The following is a 13,190-nucleotide window of genomic DNA, read 5'->3' as shown; positions in this document are numbered from 1 at the left end:
TCTGATTGCTTTAACTGGGACCTTTAGTACATGTTAAATAATACTGGTGACAGTGGGCATTCTTGTCATGTTTCAGGTTTTAGAGAAAAGGCTTTCAGTGTTTCCCCACTCAATATGATACTACCTGTGGTTCTGTCATATGTGGCTTTCATTATGTTGAGTTATGCTTCCTCTATACCCAGTTCTTTGAGGTTATTTTAATCATGAAAAATGTTGAATTTCATCAAATGCCTACTCAGAATTAATTGAAATGATAATATGGATTTTGTCCTTTATTCTCTTGATATTATGTATAACATTTATTGGTTTGCATATGTTCAACTGTCCTTGCATCCTTGGGATGAACCCCACTTGATCATAATGAATAATATTTTTAATGTATTGTTGAATTTTGTGTGCTAGTATTTTTTTGAATATTTTTACATCGATATTCATTTGAAATATTGGTCTGTAATTTTTTTTATTGTTATTTCATGTGTCTTTGTCTGACTTTGGTATCAGGGTAACGCTGTCCTCATAGAATGAGTTTACAAGTATTCTTTCCTCCTCTGTTTTTCCGGATAATGTGAATAGAATTTGAATTAATTCTTCTTTAAATGCTTGGTAGAATCCAACAGTGAAACCATTGGTTTCTGGGCTTTTCTATACTAGTAGACTTTTATTACAGCTTTGATCTTGTTACTTGTTATTGGTCTGTTCAAGTTTTGGATTTCTTCACAGCTCGAACTTGGTAGATTGTATTTATCTAAGAATTCATCAATTTACTCTAGATTTTCTAATTTACTGGCATAGAGTTGCTCAGATTAGCCATTAATTATCCTTTTTAATTTATGTGGTATCAATTTTCGTGTTTCCTTTTTTATTTCTGATTTAATTTATTTGGGTCTTCGCTACTTTTTACTTAGTTACTCTGGCTAAAGGTTTGTCTATTTTGTTTAACTTCTCAAGAAAACAAATTTTAGTTTCCTTGCATTATTAGGTTATTTATTTGAAGATTTTTTTATGTAGGCACTTATAGCTATACTTTTTTCAGTCCTGGTTTTGCTGTATTCCGTATGTATTCATATGTTGTGTTTTCATTATTTTTTCTTTGAAGATATTTTTAAATTTCTTTCTTAATTTCTTCATTGACCCACTTGTCATTCTGGAGCATGTTGTTTAATCTCCATGTAATTGTATAGTTTCCAGAATTCCTCTTGTTATTTGTTTTTAGCATTATTCTATTGTGTTCAAAGGAGATACATGATATTATTTCAATTTTTCTGAATGTTTTAAGTCTTGTTTTGTGGCCTAAGGTAGGCTAGCCTTAAAAATGATCATGTACTGCAGAAAAGGATGTGTATTCTGCAGCTGTTGGATTAAATGTTCTGTTTATACCTATTAAATCCATTTGGAATAGTGAAACTTATTTTTCACTATTATGTTTTCCATTTATTTTCTGTCTGGAAGATCTGTCTAATGTTGAGACTGGGATGTTGAAGTCTCAAGATATTTTGTTGGGGTCTAGCTCTCTCTTTAGCTCTAATAGTATTTGCTTTATATATCTGGGTGTTCATTTGTTGGGTGTAGATATATTTACAATCATTATATTCTTTTGCTGAATTTACACTTTTATCATTATATCATAACCTTCTTTGTCTCTTTTTACAGTTTTTGTCTTAAAATCTATTTTGTCTGATGTAAGCGCAGCTACTCCTTCTCTGTTTTGGTTTCCATTGGCATAGAATATTTTTTGTCTTCAGTTTATTTTAAGTGTATAGGCATATTTTTAGGTGAAGTATGTTTCTTATAGGCAAAATAACATTGCGTCTTGTTTTTTTGCTCCATTCAGCCACTCTGAGTCTTCTGATTGAGAATTATATAGTGCATTTACATTCAATGTTTTTATTGAAAAGTGATGACTTACTCCTATCATTTTATTTCATTTCTGGTTGTTTGTGGTCTTCTCTTACTTTTTTTTCTTACTGTCTTTCTTTTAGTGAAGACAATTTTCTTTTGTAATGTGATTTAATTTTTGCTTTTTTTGTTTACATTTTCTTTTTTTTTTTTATTTGAGGTTACCACAAGGCTTGCAAATGCTGTCTTATAATTCATTATTTTAAGCTTATAACAACAAAATAACACTGTTTGCATAAAACAATCAAACCAGCAAAAATAGAACTAATAGGAATGTTACAACTTGAGTGCATGCCACTATTTAATATTCTCTTGTTTCTATTCATGTCTTATTGAATTGACTGTCTTAAAAATTTGTCATATTTGTTATATTTGATTGGTTTGTTTTTATTCTTTCTACTTAAGAGTTGTTTAAAGGCATCAGTTACAGTGTTATAATCTGTGTTTTTCTACGTAGTGACTATTACCAGTGAGTTTCGTACCTCCATGTGATTTGTTATTACTCATTAATGTCATTTCCTTTATGATCAAAATACTCTCTTTAGCATTTCTTGTAGGATAGGTCTGGTATTCATGAAATCTCTCAGTTTTCATCCATCTGGGAAATTCTTTAGTTCTCTTTTATGTTTGAAGGATATTTTCACCAGATATCCTATTTTGGAGTAAAAGTTTTCTTCCTTTATCATTTTAATCATGACCTGTAAGATTTTCACTGAAAAGTCTGCTTCCAGATGTATTTGAACTCCATTGTATGTTATTTGTTTCTTTTCTCTTGCTGTTTGTTTGTAATCCTTTATTTATCTTTGACTTTGAAATCTCTGATAATAAAATGCCTTGAGGTAGTCTTCTTTGGGGTAAATCAGCTTGGTGTTCTCTAACTTTCTTTCTTCTGATAGAATCGTGATTTATTTTTTCATGTTGTGTTGAATTTCTTTGAGTGAGTTTCTTCAGAATAGTTATTTTGAATTCTGTTTCTGAATGATCACATATCTCTGTTTCTCCAGAATTGTACTCCTGCCTTATTTAGTTTATTTGGTGAGGTCATGTTGTTCTGGATGGCTTGTAGATGTTCTTCAGTGTCTGGGAATTGAAGAGTTAGTTAGGTATTTATTGTAGTCTTCACTCCCTGGGCTTGTTTGTACCCACTTTTTTGAAAACTTTCCAGATATTTAAAATGTATTGGTTGCTGTTTTCTAAGCTGTATCTACTTTAGGGTGCACTCCAAGCTCAGTAACACTGTGGTTTTTGCAGACTTGTAGAGGTACAACCTTGATGTTCTTGGACAAGACCTAAAAGAATTCTCTGGATTACAAAGAAGAGACTCTTGTGTTTGTTGTTGTTGTTTTCTTACTTTCTTCCAAATGAATGAAGTCACTTTCTCTGTTCTGAGCCACCTGGATATGGGGATGGAGTGACACAAGCACTGCTGTGGCCACTACCAGTATAACTGTGCTGGGTCAGACCTGAAGCCAGCACAGCACTGAGTCTCATCCAAGGCCTGCTGTAACCACTCCCTGTTTATGGCCTATGTTATCTCAAGGCCCTGGGGCTCTACAATAAGCATGTGGCGAAGACAACCAATCCTGTGCCCTGCCATTTAGGGTCATGTGTTTTCTGAGGTTCTGGGTGTATCCAGAGCTGCCATCTCAGAGACAGGGACTAGAGTCATAATTCTTAGAAATCTACCTGATACTTTTTTGTAATACGGCTAAGCTGACACTCAGTCTATAAGACATAGTTCTTCCCACTATTCTTCCTCCTTCCCAAAGGCAGATAGACCTCATCCTTTGGCTACTACCACCACCCAATGGTTGTGACTCACCTTTCAGCAATTTGGGCTTCTCTCTGACCCAGGGAAGGTCTAGAAATGCTGTCCAAGAGCCATGTCCTGGACCTCAAAAGCCCATTTGGTGCTCTACCACCCTGTGGCTAAGGTGGTATCTAAGGTGCAAGAAAAAAATCCCCTTTACTTTCCTCATTACTTTTCCCAAGCAGAAGACATCTTTTCTCATAGCCACCACAGCTGACAAAGTTCTGAGTCTCACTTGATTGTAGCTATTGTCAGAGTGTCACCTAAGGTGCATGATGTACAATCTGCATATTGCTGCTGGTTATTTAGAACTTAAGGGGTCTTTGTCATCCAGTGATGTATCCTCCTTGGACTGGGTTCTTTTCTTCAGGGCAGTGGGTTCTCTTCTGGCTCAGAATGTGTCTAGAATTGTTATCCAGGAGAAAGGAGAGTGGAGAGCAGCTTTTTTTATGTGAGAGAGAGAGAGAGCTCTGATAAAAGGGGGGGGAGGTGGCAGACCTCAGCAGATTTTATAGGCAGGCTGGATGGATTTGATCAGATATGACATCTACATAGTTTGTGGGCGAAGGCTGGTCGCCCCACCCTAATCTTATTATGCAAATGAGCTTTAGGATCGGTGCAATCTTGTCTGCTTCTTACTGTACACATGGCCGACAAAGAGAGGGAAGATGGAGCCACTATCTTGAACATGATTGGCACAACTGCCAGTATCTATGTCTGCAGCTCGATTTTACAGGCTGCTCTTCATTAGAAAGGAAAATAATATGGGGCTGCTTTTCATTAAAAAGGAAAGCCTTACCAAGAACTCCCATGCCCTTGCTATCTGCTTAAGTAATTCCTTCTTAACTCCTATATCATTACTAAGAAGTCAAAAATCGATATATGGTGGCAAGATTGCAGAGAAAAAGAAACACTTTTACACTGTGAGTGGGATTGTAAATTAGTTCAGCCATTGTAAATGACAGTGTGGTGATTCCTCAGTGACCTAGGGGCAGAAATACTATTTGACCCAGCCATCCCATTACTGGGTATATACCCCCCAAAATATAAATTGTTCTGTTATAAAGGTACCTGCACACGTATGTTCATTGCAGCACTCTTCACAAGGGCAAAGACGTGGAATCAACTGAAGTGCCCATCAATAATAGACTGGATAAAGAACATGTGGTACATGTACACTATGGAAAACGATGCAGCCAGAAGAAAGATTGAGATCATGTCCTTTGCAGGGACATGGATGTAGGTGGAAGCCATTATCCTCAGCAAACTATGCTGGAACAGAAAACCAAACACTACATGTTCTTACTTATAAATGAGAGCTGAATAATGACAACACACGGACACAGAGTGGCAAGGGGAACAACACAAACTGGAGTCTCAGAGGGTTGGCGTTTGGGGGAGGGAGAGCACCATGAAGAACAGCTAATGGATGCTGGGCTTAATACCTATTTCATGAGATGATCTGTGCAGCAAACCACGATGGCACATGTTTACCCATGTAACAAATCTGCACATCCTGCTCATTTACCCAAAACTTAAAAATTGAAGAAAAAAATAGAAATAGCATTGAATCTATAAATTGCTTTGGGCAGTATTACCATGTTAACAATATTGATTTTTCCTATCCATGAGCATGGAATGTTTTGTGAAACATTTAAAATATCAGCTAAAATATTTACATGTTTATGTTAATTATTATAGTACAGTCTTTGAAAATCAGTAGATCAGCTACTGAAATGTCTGATTTATTTTTTCCCAGGTTTGTTGTGATATAGTTGGTATACAGAAAAACTCCACATATTTAATGGATTCAATTTGGTAAGTTTTGACATATTTATACACTTGCGTTGCCATCACCACAAGCAAGCTAACAAACATATGCATAACCTCTTTCCTCGTGTTCCTTTTTGTATTTTTGTTTTTGTGGCAAGAGCACTTGAGATCCACCCTTCTGACAAATTTTAAAGTACACAATACCTTATGTTAATTATAAGCACTATGTAGTACAGCAGATTTCTGGAACTTATTCATCTTGTATTACTGTAACTTTATACCCATTGAAGAACTCTCCCTATCCCCCTACCTCCAGCTTCCGGTAACCATTATTCTATTGTTTACTTTTGTAACTTCTTTAGCTATTTTGGATGACTCATATAAAAGGAATCATTCAGTATTTGTCCTTTTGTGGCTGAGTTATTTTACTCAGTATAATGTCTTTCAGGTCCATCTATATTGTTGCAAATGGTAGACTAAAACGCGGTGCCCAGTACTAAATTATTGTCAGGTTTTAGAAAAGTACCCTATTTAGTTTCCAATAGTGAATTACCATAGTGAATGTGTACAGTTTACACAGAGTTACCAAGATGTATACAATGAACAGAATTTCACTTGAACTTGAAGATACCTCTTTAGAATTTTTGAGTTTTCTACAACTAATTAATTTAATGCTAACACTAGTACTAGTTGTCAGTCAATGAAGATATCAGCTATGACTCCATAGTCACAAAGTACTAAATGATATGCCTGTGGCATGAGAGAAACAATGTGTTTATGACTGTGCATAATGTGAAAATAGATCATAGACCTCAGGCAAAGTTCAGTTGTGAGTTAAGGATCAAATTTGCAAAGGCAAAAGCCACAAACAATGGAGGTTGCCTGAGTCTCAGTTTATCAGGAAATAGTTTGCTGAACCTATCAAATTTAAGACACTATGTTAGGCATCAAGTAATTCAAGAAATGAGTTATAACATTCTCTGCTCTCAACAGAAAATATCCATTATCCATAATTCAGGAGCTTGAAAACTCCTGAAAGCTCAAAACAATCACGGAAGAAACAACTCAAGTAATACCTTAAAATATGTGTGTAAATTTTTTTAAAAATTGTATTTATTGCACTTTCACATAAATGACTATCATTAACCCAGAGATTTTTAACTAAGCTATTTTTATAAAGGTGTCCTTCTTCCTAAGTCTTGTTTATTGACTACGAATCAATACTGCAGTAATAATGGTAAGATTCACATTAATATAATACATAACTATAAATACTGGAGAATTAATTTGTGAAGTTCTACTCCAGGTCATTGTTTTACTGCCCCTCCTTTCCAAAATGCATTCAATATTTATTCAGGCACGCTTTTTCTCATGCTATCTGGCTCTGTATTCTTTATGAAAATTTAGTAGGGGTTTCAAAGTGTGTCACATGAAATTCGTAGTGTGGTACATAGCGTGTATTTCAGATCATGAGTATGGAATTGTTTGTTAAAAAAGAGTGACTATGAAATAGTTCAAAGTAATAGACTGACAGGTTTATATTTTCATGATAAATATATCCTAATAAAAAGAGCAAAACAATTTCAGCTCAAACTTCATAAGTTATTATACGAAATACGGCAAAGGAAAAAACATATGTTCTCTATCCAGAAACTATCCTGTAAATCATACACCAAAAGAAAGATATTAGACTTATAAGATAACATAGATTATTATTTCAGCTAATATTTCTATATAATTTTCATGAGCGAATTCTACAAAATAAATATAAAGTTATATACAGTCAAACTATATATTTTCTTAAGTATACAGTTAAAACTATCTATCTTTTCTAATAAAGGAACACATAACCAGAGATGTTAAGGTCACAGCCAAATATATTTAGATTCAAAATCAATGTTAAATTTGGTAAAATACTTCATGTTTTTTGAAGGTTGTTAGTTATCAAGCAAAAATAATCTACCTTAATTATTTTTAAACAGATCATAGTATTATTAATTTACCTCAAGCCATTCTTTATCTTCACCAATATCACTAAGTGGTTTTTGTGCATATAGAATATTTCAAATCACAAAGTATTTACTTTATACCCCTCATATTTTTATCTGTTGCCTTCCGAATGAATCTGAAGTGTGAACTAAGCCTAAATACCGAAGATATTTTAAAATTTAAGAAACTGACATGGCCAAATTCCAAGCATAGAAGTGTTTATCTGTGTATGCAGTTTGATATGGTTTGGCTGTGTTCTCACGCAAATCTCATATTGTAGTTTTCATAATCCCCATGTGTCATGGGAGGAACCAAGTGGGAGTTAATAAAATCATGGGAGCAGTTACCCCCATGCTGTTCTCATGATAGTAAATGAGTTCTCACAAGATCTGATGATTTTAGAAAGGGGTTTTCCCCCTTTGCTTGGCACTTCTCGCTCCTGCTGCCTTGTGAAGAATAATGTGTTTGCTTCCCCTTCCTCCATGATTGTACGTTTCCTGCCCAGCCATGTGGAACTTTCACTCAAATAAACCTCTTCTTTTTAAATTATCGAGTCTTGGTAAGTTCTTCACAGCAGTGTGAGAACAACCTAATACACAGTTTAAGGTAATTAAGGGAGTTGTTGGTAATTTCTGCTTTTTGAAGAGAAGCTACACTGAGAGGCAGAACTTTTAAAGTTATTAAATTTAATTTGCATATTACGAGAAACAAGAGATTTAATATTTTTATAGTTTGTGGTTAAGAACTGTAATTTGACAAAATTCTGAGTACTAGTGATGTCACTCCCGATACTGTTATCACTACTACTATTTATTGAACATTATTCTATGTCAGGCGCTATCTTAGACATATTTATGCATTTGGAATTGTCACAGAACTCTAAGAGATACATGTGATTATTCGCATATATCAGATGAGGCAATAGGGATTTGACAGGATAAAGCAAATTGACCAAAATCACATAGCAATAAAATGGCAGAACCAGTCTTCAAACCGAAGTCTCCCTGATCCCAGCATCATCTCTATAGAAAATTCTTAAAAATATATTACAAATGCTCATAGTTCTAGAAACTAATGTTGAAGATGGATATTTACAAAAATTATTAGGGTACTGGATAAAGAGGACTGCTCAGAAAAAGGCCCTATGAAGTGTTTGTTTTAGATGATTCATGGTGTGTCTTTAAAATGAAACCAGATAGTAACTAGGTTATACAGGAAGCAATGACAATCAATCACTAGGAAAGGTAAATACGTAAGGAAACAGGAAAGGCATTCCTTAATTTTTCCCCTTTGAAAGACAACCAATTATTCAAAGCAAAAATAATAACCTTATATTATGGAGTTCACTGCATGTGCAAATGTAAAATATATTAAAATAATAGCCCCAAAAATCGGGGAAATTGATTTTTTCTGTTCTAACGTTCTTCCATTTATATGAATTTTAACAATATGAGCTCTAAGTAGACTGTGATATAAGTATACCTACTGTCATCTGTAGAAAAAAAACACTTGAAATAAATGAGTTCTAGTTAAACATGCAATAGAGTAATTAAAATTGAATACTTAATATATTTGATTAACCCAAAATATGGCAGAAAAGGAGAAAATTTTAAAAAGATAACCATAAATAATAGCAAGTGGTTAGATTTAAACCCATGCTGATCGATAATTACATTAAATTCAGAACAATTAAGCAAGCTAATTAAAGGAAAATATTGTAATAACGGAAACACCTGTTATATAATTGAACTAAACATGGACACCATATTTTGGCCCCTAGGTTGTTTATTTCTCTACAGCAGGCTGAGACCTGTTAGCTCAAAAGACAATTCCTGACAAACTCAAATTTTTACACATTCAATTATTTTAAAAATAACCCAAACACACAGATTTTTAGCCATTTAGGGCCTTCCTACTTTGCATATCCTGCAAAAAAAAATCTCACCTAACAGCTGTTGCCCATTAAGATAGCGCCTTATAATTATGAGACTCCAAGCTGCCATAACCCTTCAGAGCTCTCTAATTCATAGAATCTCCACTGTGCTGCTGACAGACATTACCTAGATACTTAAGTACGCTCTTTGATCCCTCTCCCCCCTTAAAAGTTATCTTGCCCTCCTCCCCTTTTGTATAATGCCCCCTATGCCTCAGCCTCTGTATGGCCATTCTCTAAGAGACTTCCCTTCTCCTGAAACTCTTAAGTGCCATCTAATAAAAGCTTGTTGTGTGTTACTACCTCTGGTGATCATATGTTTTCCTTTTTGATCAATCCCCAAATTGCTGAAACTCACTACAAAAATCACACCATGCTGTCTACAAGATAGGCACTTTATCTCTTAATATATAATTTTAAAATTAAAGAAATGCTGCAAGACCAGTACAAAAACTCCTATATACCCTTCACCCAAATTTGTTCAGTTCCTCTAATTTTTTAACACTTTATCATATTTTTACTCTTTCTTTTTCCCTACACTTCTCTGTTTCTGTTCCTCCCTGTCTCTTCCTCCCTCCCTCTCTCTCTTCTTATCTCTCTTCTCTCAGGATGCATATATGTTGTATTTACATACAAACATAAGTGTTCTCTGAATAATTTGAGAATAAATAGCATCCACTAAAAATTTTAGTGCATTTGCCCAAAATAAAGGGACTCTCTAACATATCCCACTACAGTCACCCGAATGAAAACATTAAAAATGATGCTACACTCTCAAAAATATGCAGACCTCATTCAGATTTTACCAACTGCCTAACAATGTCTTTTTTACTTTTTGATCCAGAATATAAGCTAATATTTTACAATATCTTTAATTGTTACATCCTGTTGGATTTATTTTATCTGAAATAGTCAGTCTTGCATAGTTTCTCAATAGCTTGAGAGTATTTAAGGTTTCAAGTGTTAAATCTTAAACAAACATTGCAAGATGTTTTTGATCTAAGTTTATCCAATGCTTAATCATGACAAGGCTCAGGTTACTTATTCTTGGCAGACATGATAATGCAGGGACTTCAAAATGGCTGACTGGAAGCATTGTATGCCTGCTTCCTCCACTTAGAAGAACAAAGATAGACTATAGACAAGCACTCTTGGAATACATTCTCCAAGAGGGAACATGTTAATTCAACATAAAAGTGGCAGGAAACACCAAAAGCAAGGAATAAGATGGAAGAGAGGCAGGCAGCTTGGCAAGGATCAGCTGGAAGGTGGGAGTGACTTCCCAGTGTGAGGAAAGGGTGAGAGAGGTTCAGCAGCCCACATCTCCAGCATGGAACCAAGCAAACCTGGCCACCAGAGAAACCGTCAACACTCTTATGGGACAGAACTGGTTTACAGGCTATGGGAGCACTGAGCTCCACACCCTTTTTGAGAATTAAGTGGTGACAGCAAGGTGCCTTTTTTTTTTTTTTTTTTTTGGATGGAATCTCACTCTGTCACCCAGGCTGCAGTGGCGCCATCTCGACTCACTATAACCTCTGTCTTTTGGGTTCAAGTGATTCTCCTGTCTCAGCCTCCCGAGTAACTGGGATTACAGGCATGTGCCACCCCGCCCAGCTAATTTTTTTATTTTTAGTAGAGACAGGGTTTCACCATGTTAGCCAGGCTGGTCTCCAACTCCTGACCTCAGGTGATCCACGTGTTTCAGCCTCCCAAACTGCTGGGATTACAGGCGTGAGCCACAGTGCCCAGCCAGGAAGGTGCCATTTTAAAACCTAGCCTTTGGCAGACTTAAGGCTATCCTGGAACCCACCAATGCTGGAACTGAGGAATTAGAAAAATTCAAGCTGTTGCTGCTAAGACTGGGGCAGAAGCTGGGAGTGCTGCCACAGCTGTGGCTGTGACGCAACTGAAGCATAGGCTGTGGTTGTTAATGCTAGTAAGTGAATGCCACCAGGACTAGAAGGGACAAAAGCATGGGGTGAGTAGCCACTTAGCCATCAGCTGGGAGGGAAATACTGCAGCCAGGGATGAGGTGTGAGTTAGGTGCAAACTACTAACACAAGGGCTAGGGGTAAGCCCCACCTAGAATGGGACATGACAGCGACATATGTGCCCCATCCCCCAGCCCAGGCTGTGGCAACCAAGATGTGCCCCAACTTCTCCAGTGGAAAGGCCTCAGTGTGGCTGGCACAATCCCTCAAATAAGTGCTCCACCTGGCCTTGAAGACCACCCCAACCCCACCCACCACTGCCAACTGCTCTCACCATTAGGGGGCCTGAGCACAAGCCTACCCAGTCGGGTTTTGCTACCCATCCAAGACAAAGAACACAGTCAAGGGTCTTGGGGATTGCACAACCTAGTCCACCACTTGGGCCCCTGAGCACTGTTCCCAGGAGCATGAGGTTGGCCCTAAACTTCTGGATGCTACCCTGTCAGCGGACACATCCCTGAAAGAACCACATGCAGTCTGGACACACTAAGCCCATTGCAGCCACTGCCAACACTAATGCACACATCTTGGGACCCAAAGAACCATTCCATGAAAGCTACTGCCATCATCCATGCCATGATGGTTGTCCAGAGACTCAAGAAACTGCTCACCTGCACATCCCACTGCTGCCACCCTCAGCATCTGAGCAAGCTACCTGTAGGTACAAGAATCTTTTTGCTGATAACTGCCATACTGGAGTGTATTAGGCTGTTATTGTTTGCTATAAAAATACATGAGACTGCTTAATTTTTTATTAAAATAAAGGCTTAATTGGCCCGTGATTCTGCAGGCTTTATGAAAAGCATGCTGATGACATATGCTCGATCTTTAGGGAGGCCTCAGGATGCTTACAATCTTGGCTGAAAGCAAAGGGGAAGCAGGCACATCACATGGTGAAAACAGGAGCAAGCAAGTGAGAGATAGAGTAGGGCTGAGGTGCCACACACTTTTAAATGACCAGATCTCACAAGAACTCATTATCACAAAAACAGCACCAAGCCGTGAGGGACCCACCTCCATGATCAAAACACCTCTCACCAGGCCCCACCTCTAGCATTGAGGATTACAATTCAACATGAGATTTGGAAGGGGACAAATATTCAAAGAATATCATTCCTCCCCTGGCCCCTCCCAAATCTCATGTCTTTCTTACATTGCAAAAAACAATCATGCCTTCCAAATAGTTTCCTAAAGCCTTAACTCATTCAAACATTAACTCAAAAGTCCAAAGTCATTGGGTAAAAATACCTGTTCCAAAAAGATAAATCAGCCAAACATACAGGGCTACTGTCCACATGCAAGTTTGAAATTGAGCAGGGTAGTCATTCAATCTTAAAGCTCCAAAATAATCTCCAGTGAATCCATGTCCCACATCCAAGGCATACTGGTGTAAGGGGTGGGCTCACAAGGCCTTGGGCAGCCCCACCCCTCTGGCTTTACAGAATTCAGCCGCCAAGGCTGCTCTCACAGGTTGTTGAATGACTGTGGCTTTTCCAAGGGCAAGGGGCAAGCTGCTGATTGATCTACCATTCTAGGGTCTGGAGGTCAGTGTTACCTTTTTCACAGTTCCACTAGGCAGTGCCACAGTGGGGACTCTCTGTGAGGGCATCCACCCTACATTTCCTTTTTTTTTGAGATAGAGTCTTGCTCTTGTTGCCCAGGCTGGAGTGCAATGGTGTGATCTTGGCTCCCTGCAACCTCCACCTCCTTGGTTCAAGCGATTCTCCTGACTCAGCCTCCCAAGTAGCTGGGATTATAGGCATGGGCCAGCACACTTAGCTAATTTTTTTGTATT

Source organism: Pongo abelii, chromosome X (assembly GCF_028885655.2).
Source record: "Pongo abelii isolate AG06213 chromosome X, NHGRI_mPonAbe1-v2.0_pri, whole genome shotgun sequence".
NCBI classification, from domain to species: domain Eukaryota; kingdom Metazoa; phylum Chordata; class Mammalia; order Primates; family Hominidae; genus Pongo; species Pongo abelii.
The sequence above is the reverse complement of the archived record's forward strand: the minus strand, read 5'-3'. Positions refer to the sequence as shown.